Consider the following 12,731-nt stretch of genomic DNA (forward strand, 5'->3'; position numbering starts at 1 on the left):
CTGGGACCTCAAAGGGATGAGCCAGGGTTTCTAGGTTCAAGCAGCCCATGCTTTGTGCCTCATGATAAAGGAAGCTTGAGTCTTATGCAGGGCTGCAATGTCCTGAGCCCTGAGATGTCTCAACTTCAGTGATGTCCATGGCTCCCTCCCACCTTTCCACAGGCACCAGGCAGCAAATGTTTCCAAGAGCTAAGAAGCAGTGCTCATGCCCTGCAGCACACCCTGGAGGAGTCAGCCTCGCTCCTGACCATGTTCTGGAGAGCAGCTTTACCAAGCTTCCAGGGCCCTGGGCTGCCTGGCAAAGTGGTAAGGGGCCAGGGTTGTCTTCTGGTATAAGCCCTGCTCTTCTGACCCAGGAGATTCTGTATTCTCAGTTCCAGGGCTTTCTGAGGGTCAGGAGCTACATAGGTTGTTAGAATGTGCTGGATCTTAATGTAGCATCCTGGAGGGAGACCCCTGGTGGATCTTTTCATTGAAACTCTGATTACCTTACTTTGTCCTCACACCCCAAACCCCAAGATAATAATTCAAAGAAAAGAAAAGGAAATGGAGAAGCACAGACGTAGATGCCCTGATAATCTGTAAATATCTGCTTCCAATAAATCTGAAGTTTGAGCTAAAATTCAGGGGTTTTGAAGCTTCTCCATTCCTCAGAGCTTCTTGGTCAAAAGATCAAAGGAAGTCACTGTGATCCTGCAACTTCTTTCAGTCATGCTCCTAGAATCCCAACACACCTTTTATCTCTGTTCCAGTCTGAGGAAAAGGTAGAGCCCCTAAAGAATTGTCCTGCTTTGGGTGGGCTAGTCTCTGGATCCCCTCACTAGTTTTTATTTCCATATTAATGTAACTGGTATGTTTGGGGGAAGAACTATGCTAATTACAAGGAAGCACTTTACCATCTTCAGGTTTGTACAGACATTTTGAAATGTGAGCACTGTCATCAGGTAGCCCTGTGTCCCAGACATAGTATCTCTGAAATTCCAAGTCCTGCATGGATGGGAGAAGGGTGAGACAAAACTTCTGCAAGGACTGATTTGGAGGTCTTGTTCACAGTTGGGAGTTACTGTGGGTCTGGATTCAGGGTCTCCTTGATCACAGGACTGTAGGCCTGTGCTGGTCTGATTGGGGGCTTTCAGGTTCTCAACATTCCTACCTGTGGTCTCTCTCTCAACTGTTCTGAACTGAGGGATTCAGAAGTTGTAATGGAGAGAACTCAATCTGGAAGTGTCAAGAAGATTATAGAGTTCTACTTCTGATTGGCAGGAACCACAAAGAACTGGATATGTTTGGTCTCCAAACTGTTGTCTGAGAGCTTGTCCTTCTTCCCCAGGATGAGTCAATGGAGAGGGAGCTCCTGGATCTGCGAGCCCAAGTAACCAAACAGGAGAAGCTCCTTGAGAGCACAGCTGAGTATCTGAAGACTGCCAACCAGCAGAAGGAGAACATGGAGCAGTTCATTGTCAGCCAGCGTAGGTGCCCCTGAGCTGTGGAGCAGTAGAGGAAAGGGGTGGTCTTGCAGATGCCCCACTTGTGCTGCAGATAAACAGTGACCACAGAGGCACTGGAATGTTGGAGGGGAGAGTCTGATGCACTGGGCCCAACCCTCCTGTGACATGAGCAATTGTGGTTTCAGAGGGAGGGTACAAAGGGGTCAGCAATAGGCCATGATTGAGGGGTGAGAAGAAAATGCTCTAGAAATGCATGCCCAGCAAGTAGGGCCCAGCTAGAAATTCCTTCTTTGTGGGTTTCTTCTTCTTTCAGTGACCAGGACACATGATGTTTTGAAGAAGGCAAGGACTAACTTGGAGCTAAGGAACCTGTTGCACCTTACACGGTCACAGAGCCTGCTTCAAATACATTACCATCTGACATCAGATCAGTAAGTGACCCTGACCTCCTTTGACCTTCCAGGAGATATCTGGTCCAATACACAGGTCTTGGCTCCTGGATAGCCTCCTCCTAAGATTTTATCCCTTCCCCTTCCTGCCCCCTCAGCTCTCTCCTCTGCCCTTGCTCTCTTCCCTCTCATCATTATCTCTCCTCTTTAGCCCAATTTTCTCTCCTTGATGTCATTTAAGCAAGGAGCCAGAGAAATGCAGTTCAGTTGGTCCTTGAGGGAAGAACTTTCAAAGTCTCTCTGTGAATTAGTTGTCTACCAAGAGATCTTGAGGCCATATGTGCCTTCTAGACTTTCCTGAACTACTTTATGAAAAGTCAAATAAAGCATAACCTTATAAATTGACTTTAGTGCACAAAATTAGGTTAAGAACAGCATTTTATTTTAACACCTCATTTTCTTTAAAAAAAACATGAAGGAAGATCCACTTGGTCTCCTTGATATAAAAGAAAAAACTGATAATTAAAAAAAGACAACTTTAAGGGAAAAGTTTTAAAATATATGGCAGATATTCTCTACATTTACTTAAATGCTGTGCTAATAATTCCCTAGAAATCATATGAAGAGAAACTTGATGTGTAACTGATTGTTTTAAATATGAGAAATTAATCCTTTAAACTTAGAGGGTAAATATAAGAGCAGTTGAGCCTTCTAGGAATGTTCCTATATTGTACCCTGTGATCCTTGACACCCATAGTGTGATCAAGGATGGGCCATGTTTTAATTACCTCTTGTTTTCTAATTCCCTTTGGTTCTTCTGTGAGGATTGCTTTCTTTCCTGAGCCTCTTATCACAACACTTAGAGGATTGCCTCTGTACAGCCTCCTCCTATCCCTGCCAAGGTAACCCACAGCCTCCATTTCCTGCTGGCTCCCTCCAGTGTGCAGCCCACCCTCTCTTGTTCCTGATTTCTGGTCTCTAACTCCAGGCTGAGTCTTAACTGGTTGTATGCCTTTGGCTGGTCCCTTTGCCTCTGTGAGCTACTGCCCCTCATCTGTTAAAGGTGGACCTAGACTTCAATGATCTCTGAGGTTCCTATCAATTTGACTTCTTCTTAAGAAAACTGAGACACACACTTAACAGGGGAACTTGCCCCAATATGTCCTCTTCAGTACAGGCTGTTTCTACATTTGTGTATTTCATGCTCCATCCTTTTTCTCTGGAAGATCACAAAGGCCTTTATTTTCCTTCAAACCACATAACTTGTAGCATGAACTGGGTAGTAATAGGACAGTAGTAGGGCTGTGGCTGGGGCACCAGGGATTTGGGTGCACAGGGAAGCTTATCCTCTAAGCTGGAACCTGGAATCTCCTCCAGACCCAGTGCATCCCCTTGACTCATTCTTTTTACCACCTCCCACCTGCATGCTTTGCCCTAATTCCAGTGTCTGGGCATCAAAAGTGGTGTCTAATAGTTCCATCTGAACAGGATTCTTTTGTTTCCTTGCAGGTGAAATCCTTAAGGGTCCTGCTGTGTGCTCCAGCATTGAGACCCTCGCCTTCCAGGAGCCACAAAAGAAGCAAAGCCACCACAGGTCCCTTAAACACGAGGAAGCCTAGGCCTAACCCCCTCACCACATCTGAACAACTGTCTATCTGCTAAGGAGCACCTGGGCCCTATTCCTTCAAATCTGGTGCAGGTCTGAAGAGGTGTTCAGAAATGTCTCCTACTAGGGTAGGCAGAAAGGCAGAATGACTTCCTGGCAGTGATGGAATACCAGTAGTCAAATACCACCAGGCCTCTCACTAGACAAATTGCACCTAAGAGTGCATGCTAAACCTCGAGACACTGCTTATGAACAGCCTCAGTGACACAGCACCTGTCACAACACAGTTCTCACCTCAGCAGCTCTCCTCAGAAAATCAACTCTGGGGAAATGGTTGCCTCCTACACAAGGGTCATGTGGTTCCAATGTAGAGCTCCTTGGCAGTTCTAGAAGCACCCTAATGAGCAGCAGGGCCCTGCTGGACAGTGTCAGTGAGACTCAGCTAGCACCTTTCACAGATCCACACCTGACCAGGTAGCTCCTCTAGGCCAAGCCAGGCTGGACTTTGCACTGCACCATCAGGTCTGACCTCTTTGAGTCCATGTGAGGAAGGAAATTGATGACTTGCTAAGAGGCCCTCTTATTTGTAGCCTAGCACAATCTGCTTCCTTTATTCACTCATTCTCCAAATTTTACTGCCCCCTCCTTTCCATTAAGTATGCTGCGCCATTTTGCTAACCTAACATCCCTCGGGGGAATATGAGACTGATGTCCACACCAAGCCTATCCAAAGTCTTGCATATGGCAGCCTCTACTTGTTTCTTAGTGGTGTGGGCCAGGCCCCAATTGTACTGAAGCCTCCTTTGTGTCTTCAGAGTGCTCCTAGGACCTGAGTAGGTATGTGTAAATGTAAGATAAAGGTTTATTTATGTTGCTGTAGCCATACGTTGAAGACCAACCTCACTCATGGCAGGCAGGGTGAAACTGTAATGATCTTTCGGTGGCTCTTTTTTTTTCTTTTAAAGCAAAGTTTGTATAAATAGTTTTTCTTTTTTTTTTTTTGTCTTTGTTTCCCATGTCTATACCAGTCCCTAGAATAAGTGTTAAGAATAGAAAATAAAATAAACCAAACCCAAAAAACCAAAGACTGAATGTTTTTGCTGATAAGCAGATGCTGATCCATAAAGTGGGGTGGGGGGAATGAAGGAAATTTGGATTGGACAGAGGGGAGGGAGGTAAAGGGAGGGGTGTGGAGGTGTGAAGGATGGTGGAATGAGAGGGACTTTAATACCCTATATACATTTGTAACTACACTACTGATGTTGCCTGTGCACCACGTTCAGCCAGAGGAAGTGCTCCATTTGTGTACAATATTGTCATGTATAATTAATTAGAATAAATTTAAAAATTAAAATTAAAAAATGATAAAAATTTTTAAAAGAATAGAAAATAAAACTGTCATGAAGAAATTTATTGGCTAATTCTGAGGTCTAAGTTTAAAAAAGTGACAATTTTTCCTCTTTGCCATTTTTCAAGAATTTCTAAGATAAACAAGTGATTCTTAAACCTGATGTGCCTTTACAATTTCACAGAAAAGGACATATTTTGCTGTTTGTTCTGTAGCATTAAAACTCAGGAGTCAGGATGGCAATGGAGAATTGGTTTCTTTCCATCCTGGGTTTGAGCAAGATAGAGAAGAACATTTTCTTTGACAAGTCTTCATCTTTGGTGACTGTGAGGCATGGAAAGCTTTCATAAAAACAGAACACAGTGTGGGGGGAAGGCAGGAAATACCCAAGTGTGTATTTAGCTAGACTGTGTTAATCAGGAACCTGTCTTAAAGTGTGTGTTCCCTTTTGCAGTGCCCAAGAGGGCCAGGCAGTCCATCAACCTCCATCGTCAGTTTGAAGATCAAAATTTAAAAAGAATTTGAAGATTTTCATTTCAAAGGGGGTCTGTTTCACAGTTGGCTATGGGGATTGTGGTAGCGACTCCCTGGGCTGCAGTATAAAGCACTTCAGTGGTTGTGGGACTCTAATGGAGGATCTGCCTCTTTATGTAAGTATCCCAGTTGATACTAATGCAGAAACAGTTTAACAAATTGATGATTCTGATACAGGTGGGCCACAAATGACAGTTTAACACACATTATGTATGTCATTGAGTCAATAAATTTATTTAAGAACCTTAATTGATAATGAAAATTTTGTAATAAATTTTTTTAAATAATCCTTCAGAAAATTTTGTGTTCTTTCTTCTTGCAGAATTAAAATAAAGCTATTAGTCTACAGTTATTTCCTAGAAATAGTTAAAAAGGAACACAGTGACAGAACAAAAACTGTAATCTTTATCACAAAACCACCACCATTACTCAGCAGCAACAACAAAAAACCTTCAATAGACCTCCCTGTGTAGAGACATGCCCACTCCCTTGGAAAGATATGAAGTCAACCTGTGCTTTACACTTGAGTGTTTTAAGTATTTGCATGAATGATTTTGGCTTTGAAATACAGAGGAATTTGCTGGCAGATTTAGCTGAATGGTTGGAAACTCCTTAGACCCATTACTGAATCTAAAAATAATGCAGCCAATGGTAAGGATATGCCTGTACAATTTCACAGGAAGGACCTATTTTGCTGGTCAAAAGATACTATTATGTATTTTAAGTGCTACAACAGGTAGCACTTTTCTGGCCGTGAGTTTATTGTAGCAAGCTTGCAAATTTCCTTCTTTTACTTCTGATCTTCAAGGGCTGGTAGCCTTGATAAAATAATCAATGATCACAGGACAACTCAAATATTTCTACTTAGTAAGTCAGCTTACTAGGAAGCAATGTGATGATGACAACAGCAACATATTACCTCTTGTAAGTCTGAGACTGGTGGATACAGTCCCCAACTACTTTTGTAGAAACTTTTGAAATTTATTGTATTTCCCCATTTATGATTATAGAAATAATTCAAAATAGCTGTTTGAATTAATAATTTTTTAAAAGGCAACAGTATAAGCTGGAGTTGTAGCTCAGTGGTAGAGCATTTGCCTTGCAAGTAAAAGACAACTGGGTTTGATCCTAGCACCACATAAAAACAAAGGCATTGAGTCCATATACAACTGAAATAAATAAAAGGTGACAACAAAATATCCTTGAGGCAGATTCTACCGTATATAATTTTTTATAAGTATATTCTTTCCGTGTGTGTGGCAGAAACACAGCTCATTCTGTAAGAAATAAAAGGGGGGGATGGTGCAGTTCATATAGTTCAGTTCATAGAGTGCTTACATTGCAAGCACAAGGCCCTGGGTTCAATCCCCAGCACCAGGAAATTAAAAGAGAAAAAGAAAAGGGGAAAACCTCAGTCATACATGACTACCACTGTCTTCCAATTTTTTCTAATTCAAATAAAATCTATGGAGAATCCTGTGAGAAAAATGGAGTGAAAGTCCATTCTGCTACGTGACCAGTGCTGGCTTCATGAAAGAAGGTTCGATTCTTGAGCAAATGCTAGGGAGTTTTAAATTAAAGAGACAAGACTCTTATAACCTTTAATACCAGCTCCAGGATGGCTTCTCCTAGCTCCTGCCTCCCGCCACCTAATGCAGTAGTGAGGTTTACTGAAGAGGCGAGAGAAAGAGAGAGAGAGAGAGAAGAGAACACACCAGGGAGTGGACTTTTATTGGAGAACAAAAAATTCCAGGGAAAATCCCATCCAATGAAGGTTAAGGGGCACAGCATCCCAAGGTCAGGGGCGGAGATTGGTTCTTGAGGCAATGGCCAGACACATCTCTGCACGGACAATGTGTATCTAGGCACCTCTCACCCAGCCAGGGAGGTAACTCAAATCATGTGTGAGGATGGCCTCCCACAGTCCATAAAAGGAGACAAAAGAAAAGAGGACAGGTACCTATTGTAGCATTTAATATACATAGTACTATCTCTTCACCTGCTGACCTAAGATGATCAGAATTTACAGAGAATTCATCATAGGGTTAGGGTTAGAGTTATGAAATAATACTCCATTTTTAATGATGAAGTAGAAGAACCTGGAGAAGAATGAGGAGGAGGAGGAGAAGGAGGAAGAGGAGGAGGAGGAGGAAGAGGAGGAGGAGGAGGAGAAGGAGGAAGAGGAGGAGGAGGAGAGGAAAGAAAAGGGAAGAGAAAGAGCAGGAGAGAAAAAGATAAAAAATGAAGAAAGGAAGGTGTGCTGTACCCTTGGAAATCTACCAGGGACTCCATCGCCTTCCAAATGCCTCCATGATTCTAGTAGATATAGTCATCTCCACCCTCAATACAATGGCAGCCCTTCCAGAACTAAGTCCAACCAACCCATGAAATTACAATTTTCTGTGCTGAAATTACAATTCTGCATTTTTCTCCATTGCTGGCTCCTTCACCAACAAGTCTTCTCATCTAGTTCTGAAATCAGGAAAAAGGAAAAAAAAAAACTCATGCTTCAAACTGTTTTGGAAAATTAATTTGGAGGTTACTAGACTGAGACACCTCCAGTACTGTGGTTTCCTATTGAAGTAAAACAAACCACAACTCAATGAAAACAGAAAAAGGGAAACTCAACATTAATTACTAGACACCAACAATTAACTTACAAATAAGAGCTTTGTAGTTGAAACAAATATTTTGTCTTTTTTCATTAGCATCTTAAAATTTATTTCCATTCAACCCACTGAGAGGAGCCCTGATCTCCTGCCAACTGAGCTATTATGTTAATAATTTCATAGAATGCTTAGCACAAGGCCCTGGATTCAGTCCCCAGGTCAAACAACTATTTAAAATTTTCATGTGACTAACTCTTTCTTTGATTCAAACAGCAAAAATCTCATCTTCCTATTCCTTATGTTAGCCACCATTTTTTTCCTGAATTTTCATTTCTTATAATCTGTGCTGTGAGGAAAAGAAACAAATGAAATACTACCAAGATGGACAAAGAAGGACATGCCCAGAAAACCCACCATCTTGTGCTTTGAGAAATTGCCCTGAATCTGCTTATGCACATGCACATTTTGTTCATGGAATATGGTACAACTGTCCTGCACTGCTCTATACTATAGCCTTTGTCTTGCAAGTTTCACATTGTTATAACACTTGAACCTAGATTTCCTCCCCTTGGTGTATAATCAGGGAGAAAGGTTAAGAATCCAACCAAACAAGCAGGGAAGATTCACCAACTTTGCATTTTTAAGTCAATAGATACTATTTTATGGTTATTCATGGGGCACAAAATGATAATTTAGTACATTTATACAATGTGTTATGACCAAAATCAGGGCTATTACCATTTCCATTCCTTAATAAACTCAACATATTTTTAAAATACTAATTATGTTTACTGAACACAAAATTATGTTATAATTAATAATAGGTATCTATGAAATTCCCATATATTAGAAAGAAAATAATTATCCTCTTAAATAACACAAATGAAAGGGAAAAAAATCACAAAAGTAAGTGGAAAATTCTTCAAACTTAATGTCAATGAAAGGAATATATTCTAAAATTTGCAACAAAAGTGGTACTGACAGGAAAATATATAACTTCATGTCAATATAAGAGAAGACAGTTTAAAACCAATGATCTTAATTTCTATCTTAAGAATCTAGAGAAAGACAAGCAAATAAAATCCAAAGTAAATAGGACAAAGAAATCATAAAGAGCAGAAATCAATCCAATAGAAAACAGATAAACTACAGAAAAAAATCAAGTTTTGGAAAAGATTGATAAAACTGAGTAGAGCAAGAGTCATTGAGAAAAATGACAGAAAATACAAATTATTTTTAGGTGGTATCCATAGATTCTACAAACATTAAATGTAAGATAATCATGGACTATAATGAATAACATTATATTCAGAAATACAATAACTTAGGTGAAGTGGACAAATCTCTTGAAAAATAGATTTCTCAAGATAGCAAGATTATCCTATGAAAAAAAATTTCATTTATAATTTGAAAAAATTCAATATTTTTTTTAGTTGTAGTTGGACACAATAGCTTTATTTTATTTATTTATTTTTATGTGGTGCTGAGGATTGACTCCAGCACCTTGAACATGCTAGGCCAGCACTCTAATGCTGAGCCACAACCCCATCCCATAATTTGAAAATCTGACACAAATAAAACTCTAACTCTCAGAGATTTCACTGATTGAATTCTTTCAATTATTTAAAGAAAAAGTGATACAAATATTCACAAGTTAAGGGTTGGGGTTATGGCTCAGCGGCAGAGTGCTTGCTTAGCATGTGTGAGGCTCTGTGTTGGATCCTCAGCACTACATAAAAACAAATAAACAAAATTAAGGTATTGTGTACAACTAGAAAACAAATATTTTTTTTTAATTCACAAGTTAGAAAATAAAAGGAGAAAAAAATCTCCCACCTCATTTCTTAGGTAGACATAACCCTGATACCAAAACCAAATGGAACATATCTGATACCAAAAGATCTGATAACAACAACAACAAAAATATGCACAACCATTTCTCATAAACATATGTGCAATAAAAGTCCTCTACAAAAGCAAGCCAGACATATGTAACAGGAATAATACATCCCAAACAAGTTTAGTTTGGGAATGTAAAATTTTCTCACTATTTGAAAATTAATGAATGTAATTTACTTCATTAACTGAACAAGGAGAATATATAATAATTAAAATAAATTTTAAGAGTATTTGACAAAATTGAAACTCATTCTTTTTTTTTTTTTTTTTTTTTTTTTTTTGCAAACTAGGAATAGGAGGAAATTTTTCTCACCTGACACAATGTGTCTATGAAGAACAACAACTGATACATTTAGTAGTGAAATGCTGAATGTTTCCTACCTAACTTCAGGAACAAGGTGAGGATATCTCACCATGTTCACTTACTCTAATGCTGAACATCTTAGTCCACAAAATAAAGAAAAATAAAGACAAGCTGAGAGGAATAAGTGTGGAAATGAAAATGTGAAACTACTTTCATTTGAAAAAAAATTCTAAAAAATCTTCTTCAAATTGTTTTTATTATTTGGTGATATGGACAGGGTCATAGGATTAAAAGTTAATGAACAAACAGCCAAACATGGTAACAAAGGAAGAGACCCTGCACAGAGAAGAATTGGAAGACTTTAATGTTACCAAATAAGTTATTCTTCTCTTTACATCTGCTAAGTTTCCAGTGTTAATTGAAAAATTTCTCCCCAAGGCCAATGTTATACAAATGCTTTTTAAAATTATCTTGAAATTAGTGTTTAACTTTTTTTTTTTTTACATTTTGGGCTTACATTCATATATATATATATGTATTTTGTCTTATGTGTCAGTGCTCCAGCATTATTTCCTTACAGAAGAGATTATTTTTTAAGTTATCAATTCCTCCAATTATTTGATATATCATTAGCTTATTTGTTTATATGCCAATATAATCATATTTTTCAAGTTCAAGGAATAGAATTGTTTTAGTCAGCTTTATGTCACTGTGACCAAAATACCTAGCAAGAACACCTTAGAGGAAGGAAAGTGCCTGTGCAGCCAAATATAAATGGAATAGTTTGTCACACATTCTTTGCTATCTGACTCCTTTTGCTCAACATAATACTTATGAGATTGTTTCATGCTATTACTCGTATCCGTAGTTTATGTTTTTATTGCTGAGTACTATTCCATTTCAAGGATTATGATAACTTGTTTTATCCAGGCACTTGTTCATGGACATTTTGATTGCTTCCATTTGGGCACTACTCTGAGCATAGCAGCTAGGAAAAAAAATGGAGCTAGGATAAAGGTCCAAACACAGCACAGAAGTATTTCAGTGGACACTACTCCCCAACTTGTGCCACTTAACACTTTGCTGCTAGGAACTCAACTCCAGAGCTTGATCAGGACACTCAGTGTCTTCACAAGAATACAAATTCCCTACATGCCACTCCTACCCCTAATCGTCCATATGCACATGTAGGTTTGTCTCACAAGAATTCATCTCATTGAAGAATAAATGCCAATTGGAACCCTTACTCCAGATGAGACTGGGAAACTGCACTTATATATTATCAGTCTATGCCATTGTAGAAGGCATGATAAATGGAGAAAAAGACATCTACCATAGTAGGCATTAAACTCATTATATACTCTTAAAACAAATTTATATATTGTTCAGTCCCACACGAGGACCTTGCATCCCTTGCTGGTAGGCAACCTTGGTTTTAGGGGTTAGGTGAGTGGCTCTGAGTGCTAGGGGAGGTAATGCTGGGTCTGTGCAGGTCCCGCAGACTGCTGGGGGCCAAATGCACACCAGGGAGAGAGGGAAGCTGAAGACAAATTGTGAGGTAAGGGTGGGAGTGGGCTTGCAGCTCCCCTAAGGGGCCTGAAGAGCTGGCGGGCCTGGAGGGGCAGGATGTGGCCAACACCTGGGACAGCTGCTCCATGCGGCTCAAGGCCTTTGCCAGCTCAGCTGCTCCTTCTTCATCTGCTAGGCCAAGCAGATGGTAGCAGAGCACAAGATGCCCTCCTAGCAGTGCACCATCCTTGGACCGGGGCAGTCCTTCACCGCACAGTCCTACTCCATGGCTTCCATGAGCCAGGAGCCTATGTTGGACTTGTGGTTGTCTTCCACGGGATGCGTTTGTACTGGTCGTGTCCTTCCATGTGGTTTGGGCACTGGGAGGAGACATTCAACAGTACCCCCTAGGGCGTGCAGTATGTCTCTCCAGGCAGCATGGAAGGCACCATGGAAGTAGGGAACCAAAGAATCTCCAAGGGACCTGCCACCTGGATGAGCAGAGTGGTTCCACTGGAGCTGCAGCCCAGGTGAAAAGACTCCGTGGCACTGGGGGGATGTCTGCAGGTGCGTTGGTTTTGGAATAGAATTCTGGGTAAGCAGAGGAAACCATCTCACAGCCACATTGGAGCAAGCAGATGTCTGCTCACTGGGCTTAGGATGGAGTGCCTGCACTACTGGAGTCAAAGTGCAGTCCTCCCTGAGCCCTTGGCATGGGAGCTCTGATCAAAGTAGAGGATGACAGCCAAGTAGAGGCTAGAGCACAAGAGAGCACACTTGCTCTTGGACGTGCAGGATGGACTCCAGGCTCCTGGAGCCCTTGGCCCACCTATTGTCCTGGGTGTTGTATCTAAGGAGGTGGACCGACCTCGGATAGGAATGGTGTGCAAAAAGTAGAGCAGCAAGCGCTTGCTGGCACTCCCTAGCCTCCGGATTTGGGGACTTCGGCTGTTGTCAGCCCCACTGCCACCACGCACCTCACCTTCCAACCTGCCCCGCAGCCCAGGCAACCACCTCCTCCCAACCTCATCCCTGCTGCCGCCACAGCTACAGCCTCTGCCTTGGCGGTTCTTGCCCATCTTCAT

The 12,731-nt window shown here is 40.9% G+C and overlaps 1 pseudogene; it reads right to left on the reverse strand.

Moving 5' to 3' along the window:
• Positions 1-11,572: 11,572 nt before the first annotated feature.
• LOC113178558 (dual specificity protein phosphatase 4 pseudogene) lies at positions 11,573-12,725 on the reverse strand (annotated as a pseudogene).
• Positions 12,726-12,731: the final 6 nt, after the last annotated feature.

This window comes from Urocitellus parryii, chromosome 11 (assembly GCF_045843805.1).
Source record: "Urocitellus parryii isolate mUroPar1 chromosome 11, mUroPar1.hap1, whole genome shotgun sequence".
Classification (NCBI taxonomy): domain Eukaryota; kingdom Metazoa; phylum Chordata; class Mammalia; order Rodentia; family Sciuridae; genus Urocitellus; species Urocitellus parryii.